The 12233-nt window shown below is 40.4% G+C and overlaps 1 non-coding gene across 1 annotated transcript; it reads right to left on the bottom strand.

Moving 5' to 3' along the window:
* LOC112793666 (small nucleolar RNA R71) lies at positions 1-108 on the bottom strand. The gene has a single exon (XR_003198368.1). It is a non-coding gene; the product is annotated as a small nucleolar RNA R71 (small nucleolar RNA).
* Between the last annotated feature and the right edge of the window lie 12125 nt (positions 109-12233).

Consider the following 12233-nt stretch of genomic DNA (forward strand, 5'->3'; position numbering starts at 1 on the left):
AAGCTTAGAGTGGATGTCCAAATCTTCAAACAGAAGGAAGGTGAATCCCTCTATGAAGCTTGGGAAAGATACAAACAATTGATCAGAAAGTGCCCTTTTGACATGCTTCCTGAATGGAGCATCATAGGTATCTTCTATGATGGTCTATCTGAACTGTCCAAAATGTCATTAGACAGCTCTGCTGGAGGATCTCTTCATCTGAAGATGACACCTGCAGAAGCTTAAGAACTCATTGAAATGGTTGCAAATAACCAATTCATGTACACTTCTGAAAGAAATCCTATGAACAATGGGACGAATCAGAAGAAAGGACTTCTTGAGATTGATACTCTGGATGCCATATTGGCTCAGAACAAAATATTGACTTAGCAAGTCAATATGATTTCTCAAAGTCTGTCTGGAATGCAAGCTGCACCAGGCAGTACTAAGGACGCTTCATCTGAAGAAGAAGCTTATGATCCTGAGAACCCATCAATGGAAGAGGTGAATTACATGGGAGAACCCTATGGAAACACCTATAATCCTTCATGGAGAAATCATCCAAATCTCTCATGGAAGGATCAACAGAGACCTCAACAAGGTTTCAACAACAATAATGGTAGAAGAAACAGGTTTAGCAATGGCAACCCTTTTCCATCATCTTCTCAGCAACAGATATAAAATTCTAAGCAGAGCCACTCTGACTTAGCAACCATGGTCTCTAATCTAATCAAAACCACTCAAAGTTTCATGACTAAAATAAGGTCCTCCATTAGAAACTTGGAGGCACAAGTGGTTCAGCTGAGTAAGAAAGTTACTGAACTCCCTCCTAGTACTCTTCCATGTAATACAGAAGAGAATCCAAAAGGAGAGTGTAAGGCCATCAACATGGCCGAATTTGGAGAGGAGGAAGAGGCAGTGATCGCCACTGAGGAAGACCTCAATGGACATCCACTGGCCTCCAATGAGTTCCCTAATGAGGAACCATGGGAATCTGAGGCTCACACTGAGACCATAGAGATTCCATTGGAATTACTTCTGCCATTCATGAGCTCTGATGAGTATTCTTCCTCTGAAGAGGACGAAGATGTCACTGAAGAGAAAGTTGCTAAGTACCTTGGAGCAATCATGAAGTTAAATGACAAGTTATTTGGTAATGAGACTTGGGAGGATGAACCCCCTTTGCTCACCAAAGAACTGGATGACTTGACTAGGCAGAGATTACCTCAAAAGAGACAGGACCCTGGGAAGTTCTCAATACCTTGCACATTAGGCACCATAGCCTTCGAGAAGGCTCTGTGTGACCTAGGGTCAAGCATAAACCTGATGCCTCTCTTTGTAATGGAGAAGCTAAGGATCTTTGAGGTACAAGCTGCAAGAATCTCACTAGAGATGGCAGATAATTCAAGAAAATAAGCTTATGGACTTGTAGAGGATGTTCTGGTAAAGATTGAAGACCATTACATCCCTGCTGATTTCATAGTCCTAGAGACTGGGAAGTGCACGGATGAATCCATCATCCTTGGCAGACCCTTCCTAGCCACAGCAAAGGCTGTGATTGATGTTGACAGAGGAGAATTGATCATTCAAGTGAATGAAGAATCCTTTGTGTTTAAAGCTCAAGGATATCCCTATGTAACCATGGAGAGGAAGCATGAAGAGCTTCTCTCAAAACAGAGTCAAACAGAGCCCCCACAGTCGAACTCTAAGTTTGGTGTTGGGTGGCCACAACCAAATTCTAAGTTTGGTGTTGAACCCCCACATTCAAACTCTAAGTTTGGTGTTGAGAGGTTCCAACATTTCTCTGAACATCTGTGAGGCTCCATGAGGGCCCACTGTCAAGCTACTGACATTAAAGAAGCGCTTGTTGGGAGGCAACCCAATGTTATATTTATCTATTTTCCATTGTTATTTTATGTTTTCTATAGGTTGATGATCATGTGAAGTCACAAAAAAATTTGAAAAAGAAAAAACAGAATGAAAAATAGAAAGAAAAACGGCACACCCTGGAGGAAAAGCTTGCTGGCATTTAAACGCCAGTAAGGGCAGCAAATGGGCGTTTAACGCCCAGTCTGGCACCATTCTGGGTGTTTAACGCCAGAAAGGGGCACCAGACTGGCGTTTAACACCAAAAAAGGGCCGCAGCCCGGTGTTTAACGCCAGGATTGGCAGAAAGGGCGTTTTGCACGCCACTTGGTGCAGGGAGGAGTTATCCTTGACACCTCTGGATCTGTGGACCCCACAGGATCCCCACCTACCCCACCACTCTCTCTCTTCTTCACCCATTTACCAATCACCTCAATACCTCTTCCCCAAAAACCCCCCACCTATTGAATCCCACCATTCTCTTCACCACTCACATCCATCCTTCATAAAACCCCACCGACCCCACCATCCAAATTCAAACCACTTTTCCTCCCAAACCAACCCATAATGACCGAACCCTACCCCTCTCTCCACCCCTATATAAACCCTTCTTCACTCCTTCATTTTCACAACAACCTAAATACTACTTCTTCCCCTTGGCCGAAACGCAAGCCCCCCTCCATCGCCTCTATTTCTTCTTCTTCTACTCTCTTCTTTCTTCTTTTGCTCGAGGACGAGCAAACCTTCTAAGTTTGGTGTGGTAAAAGCATTGCTTTTTGTTTTTCCATAACCATTTTTGGCACCTAAGGCCGGAGAAACCTCTAGAAAGAGGAAAGGGAAGGCAAAAGCTTCCACCTCCGAGTCGTGGGAGATGGAGAGATTCATCTCAAGGGTGCATCAAGACCACTTCTATGAAGTTGTGGCCTTGAAGAAGGTGATCCCCGAGGTCCCTTTCAAACTCAAAAAGAGTGAATATCCGGAGATCCAACATGAGATCCGAAGAAGAGGTTGGGAAGTTCTTACCAACCCCATTCAACAATTCGGAATCTTAATGGTTCAAGAGTTCTATGCCAATGCATGGATCACCAAGAACCATGACCAAAGTGTGAACCCGGACCCAAAGAATTGGCTTACAATGGTTCGGGAGAAATGCTTAGATTTTAGTCCGGAAAATGTAAGGTTGGCATTCAACTTGCCCATGATGCAAGGATATGAACACCCCTACACTAGAAGGTCAACTTTGATCAAAGGTTGGACCAAGTCCTCATAGACATTTGTGAAGAGGGCGCTCAATGGAAGAGAGATTCAAGAGGGAAGCCGGTTCAACTGAGAAGGCATGACCTCAAGCCCGTGGCTAGGGGATGGTTGGAGTTTATCCAACGCTCAATCATTCCCACTAGCAACCGGTCCGAAGCTACTATAGACCAGGCTATCATGATTCATAGCATCATGATTGGAGAGGAAGTAGAAGTTCATGAGGTTATATCCCAAGAACTTTATAAGGTGGCGGACAAGTCCTCTACCTTGGCAAGGTTAGCCTTCCCTCATCTCATTTGTCACCTCTGTAATTCAGTTGGAATTAACATAGAGGGAGACATCCTAATTGATGAGGACAAGCCCATCACTAAGAAGAGGATGGAGCAAACAAGAGATCCCACTCATGGAAATGAGGAAATTCCTCATCATGAAATCCCTGAGATGCCTCAAGGGATGCACTTTCCTCCACAAAACTATTGGGAGCAAATCAACACCTCCCTAGGAGAATTGAGTTCCAACATGGGACAACTAAGAGAGGAGCAACAAAGGCAAGGAAGAGACATTGAGGAGCTCAAGCACTCCATAAGATCTTCAAGAGGAAGAACAAGCCGCCATCACTAAGGTGGACCCGTTCTTTAATCTCTTTGTTCTTTATTTTTCTGTTTTTTGAAAATTATGCTTTATGTTTTATTTATGTTTGTGTCTTATGATCATTAGTGTCTTAGTATCTATGCCTTAAAGTTATGAATGTCCTATGAATCCATCACCTTTCTTAAATGAAAAATGTTCTTAATTGAAAAAGAGAAGAATTACATGAATTTTGAATTTTATAATAGATTAATTATTTTGATGTGGTGGCAATACTTTTGATTTCTGAATGTATGCTTGAACAGTGCATATGTATTTTGAATTTGTTGTTCATGAATGTTAAAATTGTTGGCTCTTGAAAGAATGATGAAAAAGGAGAAATGTTACTGAGGATCTGAAAAATCATCAAATTGATTCTTGAAGCAAGAAAAAGTAGTGAAAAGCTTGCAGAAAAAAAAAAGAGAGCAAGCAGAAAAAGCCAATAGCCCTTCAAACCAAAAGGCAAGGGTAAAAATAAAAAGGATCCAAGGCTTTGAGCATACGTGGATAGGAGGGCCAACAGGAATAATATCCTGGCCTAAGCGGCTAAACCAAGCTGTCCCTAACCATGTGCTTGTGGCGTGAAGGTGTCAAGTGAATACTTGAGACTGAGCGGTTAAAGTCATGATCCAAAGCAAAAAGAGTGTGCTTAAGAACCCTGGACACCTCTAATTGGGGACTCTAGCAAAGCTGAGTCACAATCTGAAAAGGTTCACCCAGTTATGTGTCTGTGGCATGGATGTATCCGGTGGTAATACTGGAAAACAGAGTGCTTTGGGCCACGGCCAACACTCATAAAGTAGCTGTGTTCAAGAATCATCATACTTAACTAGTAGAATCAATAACACTATCCGGATTCTGAGTTCCTATAGAAGCCAATCATTCTGAACTTCAAAGGATAAAGTGAGATGCCAAAACTGTTCAGAGGCAAAAAGCTAAAAGCCCCGCTCATCTAATTAATACTGATCTTTATAGATGTTTTTGGGATTCATTGTATATTCTCTTCTCTTTATCCTATTTGAATTTCAGTTGCTTGGGGACAAGCAACAATTTAAGTTTGGTGTTGTGATGAGCGGATAATTTATACGCTTTTTGGCATCGTTTTTAGTATGTTTTTAGTATGTTTTAGTTAGTTTTTATTATATTTTTATTAGTTTTTATTTAAAATTCACTTTTCTTGACTTTACTATGAGTTTGTGTGTTTTTCTGTGATTTCAGGTATTTTCTGGTTGAAATTGAGGGACCTGAGTAAAAATCTGATTCAGAAGCTGAAAAGGAGTGCAGATGCTGTTGGATTCTGACCTCCCTGCACTCGAAGTTGATTTTTTGAAGCTACAGAAGCCCAATTGGCACGCTCTTAATTACGTTAGAAAGTAGACATCCAGGGCTTTCCAGAAATATATAATAGTTCACACTTTGCCCAAGATTTGATGGCCAAATTGGCGTTCCAAATCAGCTTCAGAATTCCCGGTGTTTAACGCCGGAACTGGCACAAAAGTGGGAGTTAAACGCCCAAACTGGCACAAAAGCTGGCGTTTAACTCCAAGAGAAGTCTCTACACATGGAAGCTTCAATGCTCAGCCCAAGCACACACCAAGTGGGCCCGGAAGTGGATTTTTATGTCATTTACTCATTTTTGTAAACCCTAAGCTACTAGTTCTCGATAAATAAGACCTTTTGCTATTGTATTTTCATCTTGGTTCTTCTGGTTCCCTCTCTGGGGCCGAAGCAAATGATCACCATTATCACTTATGTATTTTCAACGGTGGAGTTTCTACACACCATAGATTAAGGTGTGGAGCTCTGCTGTACCTTGAGTATTAATGCAATTACTATTGTTCTTCTATTCAATTCAGCTTATTCTTGTTCTAAGATATCACTTGTTCCTCAACTTGATGAATGTGATGACCCGTGACACTCATCATCATTCTCACCTATGAACGTGTGCCTGACACCCACCTCCATTCTAGCTTAGATTGAGTGGATATCTCTTGGATTCCTTAATCAGAATATTCGTGGTATAAGCTAGAATCCATTGGCGGCCATTCTTGAGAATCCGGAAGGTCTAAACCTTGTCTGTGGTATTCTGAGTAGGATTCAGGGATTGAATGACTGTGACGAGCTTTAAAACTCGCGATTGTGGGGCGTTAGTGACAGACGCAAAAGAATCACTGGATTCTATTTCGACATGATCGAGAACCGACAGATGAATAGCCGTGTTGTGACAAAGCACGTTGAACATTTTCACTGAGTGGACGGGACTGTAGCCATTAACAATAGTGATGCCTAACATACAGCTTGCAATGGAAAGGAGTAAGAAGGATTGGATAAAGGCAGTAGGAAAGCAGAGAGACGGAAGGGACAAAGCATCTCCATACGCTTATCTGAAATTCTCACTAATGAATTACATAAGTATCTCTATCTTTATTTTATGTTTTATTCATCTTTTAATTATCAATCCTCCATAACCTTTTGAATTCGCCTGACTGAGATTTATAAGATGACCATAGCTTGCTTCATACCAACAATCTCCGTGGGATCGACCCTTACTCGCGTAAGGTTTATTACTTGGATGACCCAGTGCACTTGCTGGTTAGTTGTGCGAAGTTGTGATAAAGAGTTGAGATTGCAATTGAGCGTACCATGTTATAAAGAGAGTTATAAAGAGAGTTGAGATTGCAGCAGTGAGCACCACAAATCAACCACCAGTGGTGTGGGGGCAACAAGAAGAGAGTTATAAAGAGCAACAGCCTGAACAAGTGCAGTATATGCAAAATCAAGGTGCTGAACAGAATGAGTTTTATGGAGACACTTATAACTCATTTTGGAGGAACCACCCCAATCTAAGGTGGGGAGAGAACCAAACCTCATGGCAAAGAAACTCTAACCAAAATAATTCCCAAAACACAAACCATCAAAACACTAACCAAAATCAATACAGAAAACCACAAAATAATCACCCTGCATCCACCTACTATCCACCAAATAACCCATCAACTAACTATAATAATTATCACCCACCATCTACATCCACCACTCAGCCATAATTGCCACAAAAATCCCAAAGAATATCCAATCTTGAGATGATGATGGAGAAGATGATAAAGCATCAAGAATTGGCCAACAAGAATCATGAAGCCTCATTGAGAAATTTGGAAAGACAGATTGGACAACTATCCAAACAGCCAGTTGAAAGACCAACCAGTGCTTTTCCAAGTGATACCATCCCCAATCCTAAAGAGGAATGCAAGGCCATTCAATTAAGAAGTGGAAAGACTTTAGGAAATGACAAAGATGCTAAAAAGAAGCCAGCAAAGGAGGACAAGCATGACCAAGAGACGTCCAATCAGAAAGAGGAAGAGCCACAAGCTTCAAGAAAAGGAAAACAAGTCATTGAAGAGCATCCACAAGAACAGAGGAAGGAGGTGAAACCTTACATCCCTCCTCTACCATACCCTTAAAGGTTGCAAAGAGAGCTCAATGACCAACAATTTTCCAAGTTTCTGGAGGTTTTTAAGAAGCTGGAAATCAATCTCCCACTTGCTGAAGCATTGGAGCAAATGCCCTTATATGCAAAATTTCTCAAGGAAGTTATTAATAAGAAGAGAAGCTGGAATAAGAAAGAGACCATGATCTTGACACAAGAATGCAGTGCAGTAATTCAAAAGGGTCTCCCACCAAAACTCAAGGATCTTGGGAGCTTCTTTGTGCCTTGCACTATTAGCAACATGTCCATTGATAAGGCACTGTGTGATCTAGGATCAAGTATCAATCTGATGCCTTCATCTATGATGAGAAGGTTGTCTATAGAAGAAGTAAAGCCTACAAGGATGTCCTTGCAACTTGCTGATAGATCAATGGTAATCCCCAATGGAGTGGTTGAAAATCTTTTAGTCAAGGTGGAGAAGTTCATATTTCCAACGGATTTTATGATCCTGGATCTAGATGAAGAGGGAGGCGATTCTATCATATTAGAAAGGTCTTTCCTAGCCACAGCAAGGGCCATCACTGATATGGAGAAAGGAGAAATTACCTTGAGAGAAATGATGAGCAGATCACTCTAAATGTCTTTAAGTAGATGCAGCATCCTACTGAAAAGAAAGGTTGCATGAGAATTGAGGAGGAAGATTTAAACTGGAAGGAAAAACCCAAGGAAGCACCCATCAACTCATCCTTGGTACAGAGAATTAACAATGAAGAAAAAGCAAAAGGGTCATGAGGAAAAGAAGGCTGAGAAGGGATTGCAAACAGAGGTTACAAGATTGACCAATAAGAAATTCCCTGACATAAAGCCTGCTGCTAAGAAAGAATGGTCACCAAAGATAGGAAAGAAGAGCAAGAAAAAGGTTTCAAAAGGGTGGAGAAACAAGAAAATCCCAACTGAGGAGTTATCAGAAGGATACAAAGTGAAACTGATATACCAACAGTTGGAGACATTCCCACAATCTGATGAATATTACACTGTCAACAAAATACTCTCGTTGGAACATATGGAGATTGTTCATCAAAGCACAGGAAAAAGGCTCACAGTGAGATGGGACAAGCTAAGGCACTATAATCATCAGCCACCCTAACAGAGAACTGATGTCAAGCTAGTGACACTAAAAGAGCACTCCATGGGAGGCAACCCATGATTTAATATTCTTGCTTTTATTTTAATAGCATGAATTTGAGTTTTCACGAGTAGATTTGATGGTTGCATACATAATTTTAAAGCATATGTCTGATTCCTAAGTTTGGTGTGCCTAAAGGCACTCTAAAATGGCTTTTCAAGCATGATGATCATATAACCATCTTAAGATATATACTCATTCATTTTATTGAAGTATATAGCCAAACATTAAGTTTGGTGTTCTACATGTGCTATGATTTTTAAGAAAGTCACATTTGCTCTAAGACTAAAATTCATGAAAAGAAAAACCATGTCTTGCATCATATTGTAAATCTATCTTGTTAAAAGTAGAAAATAAAATGTTCCTTATGATGAATAAACTAACAATGATCACACGTACCATTTGATGAAAAACAAGTTTGGTGTCCACCAAAGCTATGTTTACTTACATGTGGCACGGTTAGTTATTCATATAAAAGGAACATGTGGCCAAAATTTTTAATTTTCTCTATCTAGTTATTAATTTTCACTTGCTCAGCGCCACCTTGATAAACCCATATTTCATGAGTTCTTTTGTGCTTAATTTGAGTGAATTATATAATCCTTCACCTACTTATTCACATTAATTGCATGGTTTTACTCTCCCTTCCTTATTATGTCGTATTGTGAAAAACATGTTTCCTAAGCTTTAAAAATTAATTATTTTAATTACCTTTATTTCCATTTGATGTCGTGATTAGTGTGTTAAGTAGTTTCAGATTTTCTAAGGCAGAATGGCTTAGAGGATGGAAAAGGAAACATACAAAAATGGAAGGAGAAAGCAAAACGGAGCTTTAAGGAAATTGGTGTTCACGCGATCGCATGGACGACGCGATCGTGTGATAGAAGCAAAGATTCAGCGACGCAGCCACATGACTGACACGACCGCGTGGCAAGGAAAAGCTCCGAATGATGCGACCGCGTGACCCACGCGGACGCGTGACAGAGGCCACGCACCAGAAAATTATAGAACACGCCCCAGCGAGTTCTAAAGCCCTTTTTGGCCTAAATCCAAGTCCAGTAAGCATAGACCAGAGGTTATGAAGTGAGGGAATCCATCCATTCAATCAAGCACTCATAATTCACTTCTCATGATTTATATTAGTTTTGAGAGAGGGTCTCTCCTCTCTCTCTTAGGATTAGGATTAGGATTAGAAATTAGGATTTTTAGAAACTAGGATTTAGGACTTCTCTTAGCTTTCTAGAGTGACACTCGATCCAGGTTCAATATTCCTTTTTCTATTTAAATCTCTCTTTTATATTTTGATGACATTTTTATTTAATGATATTTGAGGTATTTTAGTTTATGATTGTCCCTTTTTATTATTCCCAATCTGAGGATATTGTTATTCTAGTAGATTTAGTTTTTCCCCTTTTGGCTTTGGTTAAATAATTGGTGACTCTAGAGTTATCAAACTCATTGTTGATTGAAAATTGGAATTCATCCACTTAACTTACCTTCATAGTTAGAGGTTGACAAAGTGGGAGAAAAATCCAATTCTCATCACAATTGATAAGGATAACTAGGAAAGGACCTCCAGTTCTTATACCTTGCCAAAGGTTTATTTTACAGCTATTATTTTATTTTATTTTACTTATCATATAATATATTCGCACCTTACTTCCAAAACCCCAATTTTACCTTTCTCATAGCCAATAATAAGAACATACCTCCCTGCAATTCCTTGAGAAGACGACCCGAGGTTCAATACTCGGTTATCAATTTTAAAAAGGGGTTTGTTACTTGTGACAACCAAAACGTTTGTACGAAGGGATTTCTGTCGGTTTAGAGACTATATCTACAACGCGACTGTTTTTATGACATTCTTTACTGGCAAAAAATCCTAACGTCAAAATGGCGCTGTTGTCGGGGAATTGCAAATGTGTGCCTTATTATTGGTTATTGTAAATAATAAAAAAAATTATTTTGCTTGTTTATTTATTTTTGTTTTTAATTTTTATTAATTACTATGAATTCTCACCCCTCTCGCTTTGAGTTTGGTTCTAATTTTGTTGAAGGAGATAGAAACCACAACAGGAATATGCATCAAGGTCAGACCAATCAAGGATGGATAGAGCCAAGAGGATCTAATCAACCCTTTAGGCAACAACACCATCCTAGATATCATGGACAAAGACCAGGCTACAATGCATCCCAAGCTGATAGATATGGTGGACCACCTTGTAGCTACCAATAAGCCCCACCCTATGCTCAGAGATCATCTTTTCAACATAACCCCAACCCACCACACTCACAAGCCCCTTTCCACCATTCACTCCCATATGACCCTAACCCTCAACCACCATACCAACCACCTTATGAGCCATATGAACCATATATAGAACCACCCAAATTCCATCCTAATTACTCACAAGAACCACCACTTCAATATTCACCATCTCCATATCCATCAATCCAAGAGCATTATGATCCTACTTATGAAAACCGAGTGCATCAAGAGGCAAAGGATCGTCTCAAGGAAACAATGGATCGATTTCAGGCAACCACTCAACAAATGGGGCAAGTATTAATTCAATGGGCTTTTAGGCGCTTAAATATACAAGGCTCAGCCACAGCTCCATGTGGACAGTCTAGTGAAAAGTGTAGCATGAAGGAGATACCAGAAACCCCAGTGGACAAGACAGAGAATGAATTCGTACTAGAACAAGTAGAAAAAGCTGTCATTGTTCAAGAAGAAGAGTTGGTTGAAGATCTAGGAGATGCAGAACCTCCCTTGGAAAGTCAAGACATAGAGCCTCCTTCCAAGACGGTTGAAATTGATACTGAAGAGGGTGTACAACCTCCAAAGCATATCATAGTTGAAGACTTGGAAGAGGTTGATTAAGAGATGGAGATTCAAGAAGAAGAAGCACAACCTCCCATGCCCTTGGAAAGCAATGAAAAGGAGATTGAATTGAAAGAGAGCTACCAAGAGGAAGAGGTTGAAATTGAAGAAGTTTGCAAAGAGGTGGTAATTATCAGAGAAGAGCACAAGGGAGTGGAGCTTGCAATTTCATTAAAAACACCTCCCCCTAAGTTGCCATCATCCTTCATAACATTCAAGTGGGTAAAATTCATATCCCTTAGCTTTCTAATTCCACTTGACTATGGGCTACTGGAGACGGATGGTCAACTTAGAGCTCTTTGTGACATTAAGAGTAAGCGGAAGATGGCCAGTGGTAAGAATTGTCCTGCAAGGTTCATTGTGGTTGGAAGCTCAAGGTTTAAACGCAAAGGTTGGTGCAAAGCTCAACTGAATGAGTCTAGGAAGTTGTCTGGCTACTTTAGTGAGAATTCAGATTGCCTGCCACCCAGTTGGAACACTAATGATCAACAAGAAGATGGGTGTAAAGGCAAGATTTGGGATCCTGGAATCTACTCTGACATTTGTCACCCCGGGAGCCTAAGAATCTGTTTGAAGCTTCTTAAGGGCTTTACATGCTTAGTTTGGGATCCCGGAGGACACTGGAATCACAAACATTGGTGGAGATTCCTGGATGAGTTCAAGCACAAGCCACCATAACAGGAAGCTTACCAAATGTCCAACTTAAGGACTATAACTAAAAGTGCTAGGTGGGAGACAACCCGCCATGGTATGATCGTTCATTTTGCAATTTTAATTTTATTTAGTTTGTTTGTTTTTGAAATTTATCTTATTGTATTGAACCTAGAATCATGCATAGCATTCACATTAAGCATTGCATTCTGCATTTTTCAGATTAAAAAAAAAATTCCGCTACGCGACGCGATCGCATCAGCGACGCGTCCGCGTCGCTTGGAGAGAAAGGAAAAATAAAAATGAACAGAGAGTCACGCTGGAGCGTGGCTGGAGGCGTGGTAATGGCACATATC

Source organism: Arachis hypogaea, chromosome 3, assembly GCF_003086295.3.
Source record: "Arachis hypogaea cultivar Tifrunner chromosome 3, arahy.Tifrunner.gnm2.J5K5, whole genome shotgun sequence".
Classification (NCBI taxonomy): domain Eukaryota; kingdom Viridiplantae; phylum Streptophyta; class Magnoliopsida; order Fabales; family Fabaceae; genus Arachis; species Arachis hypogaea.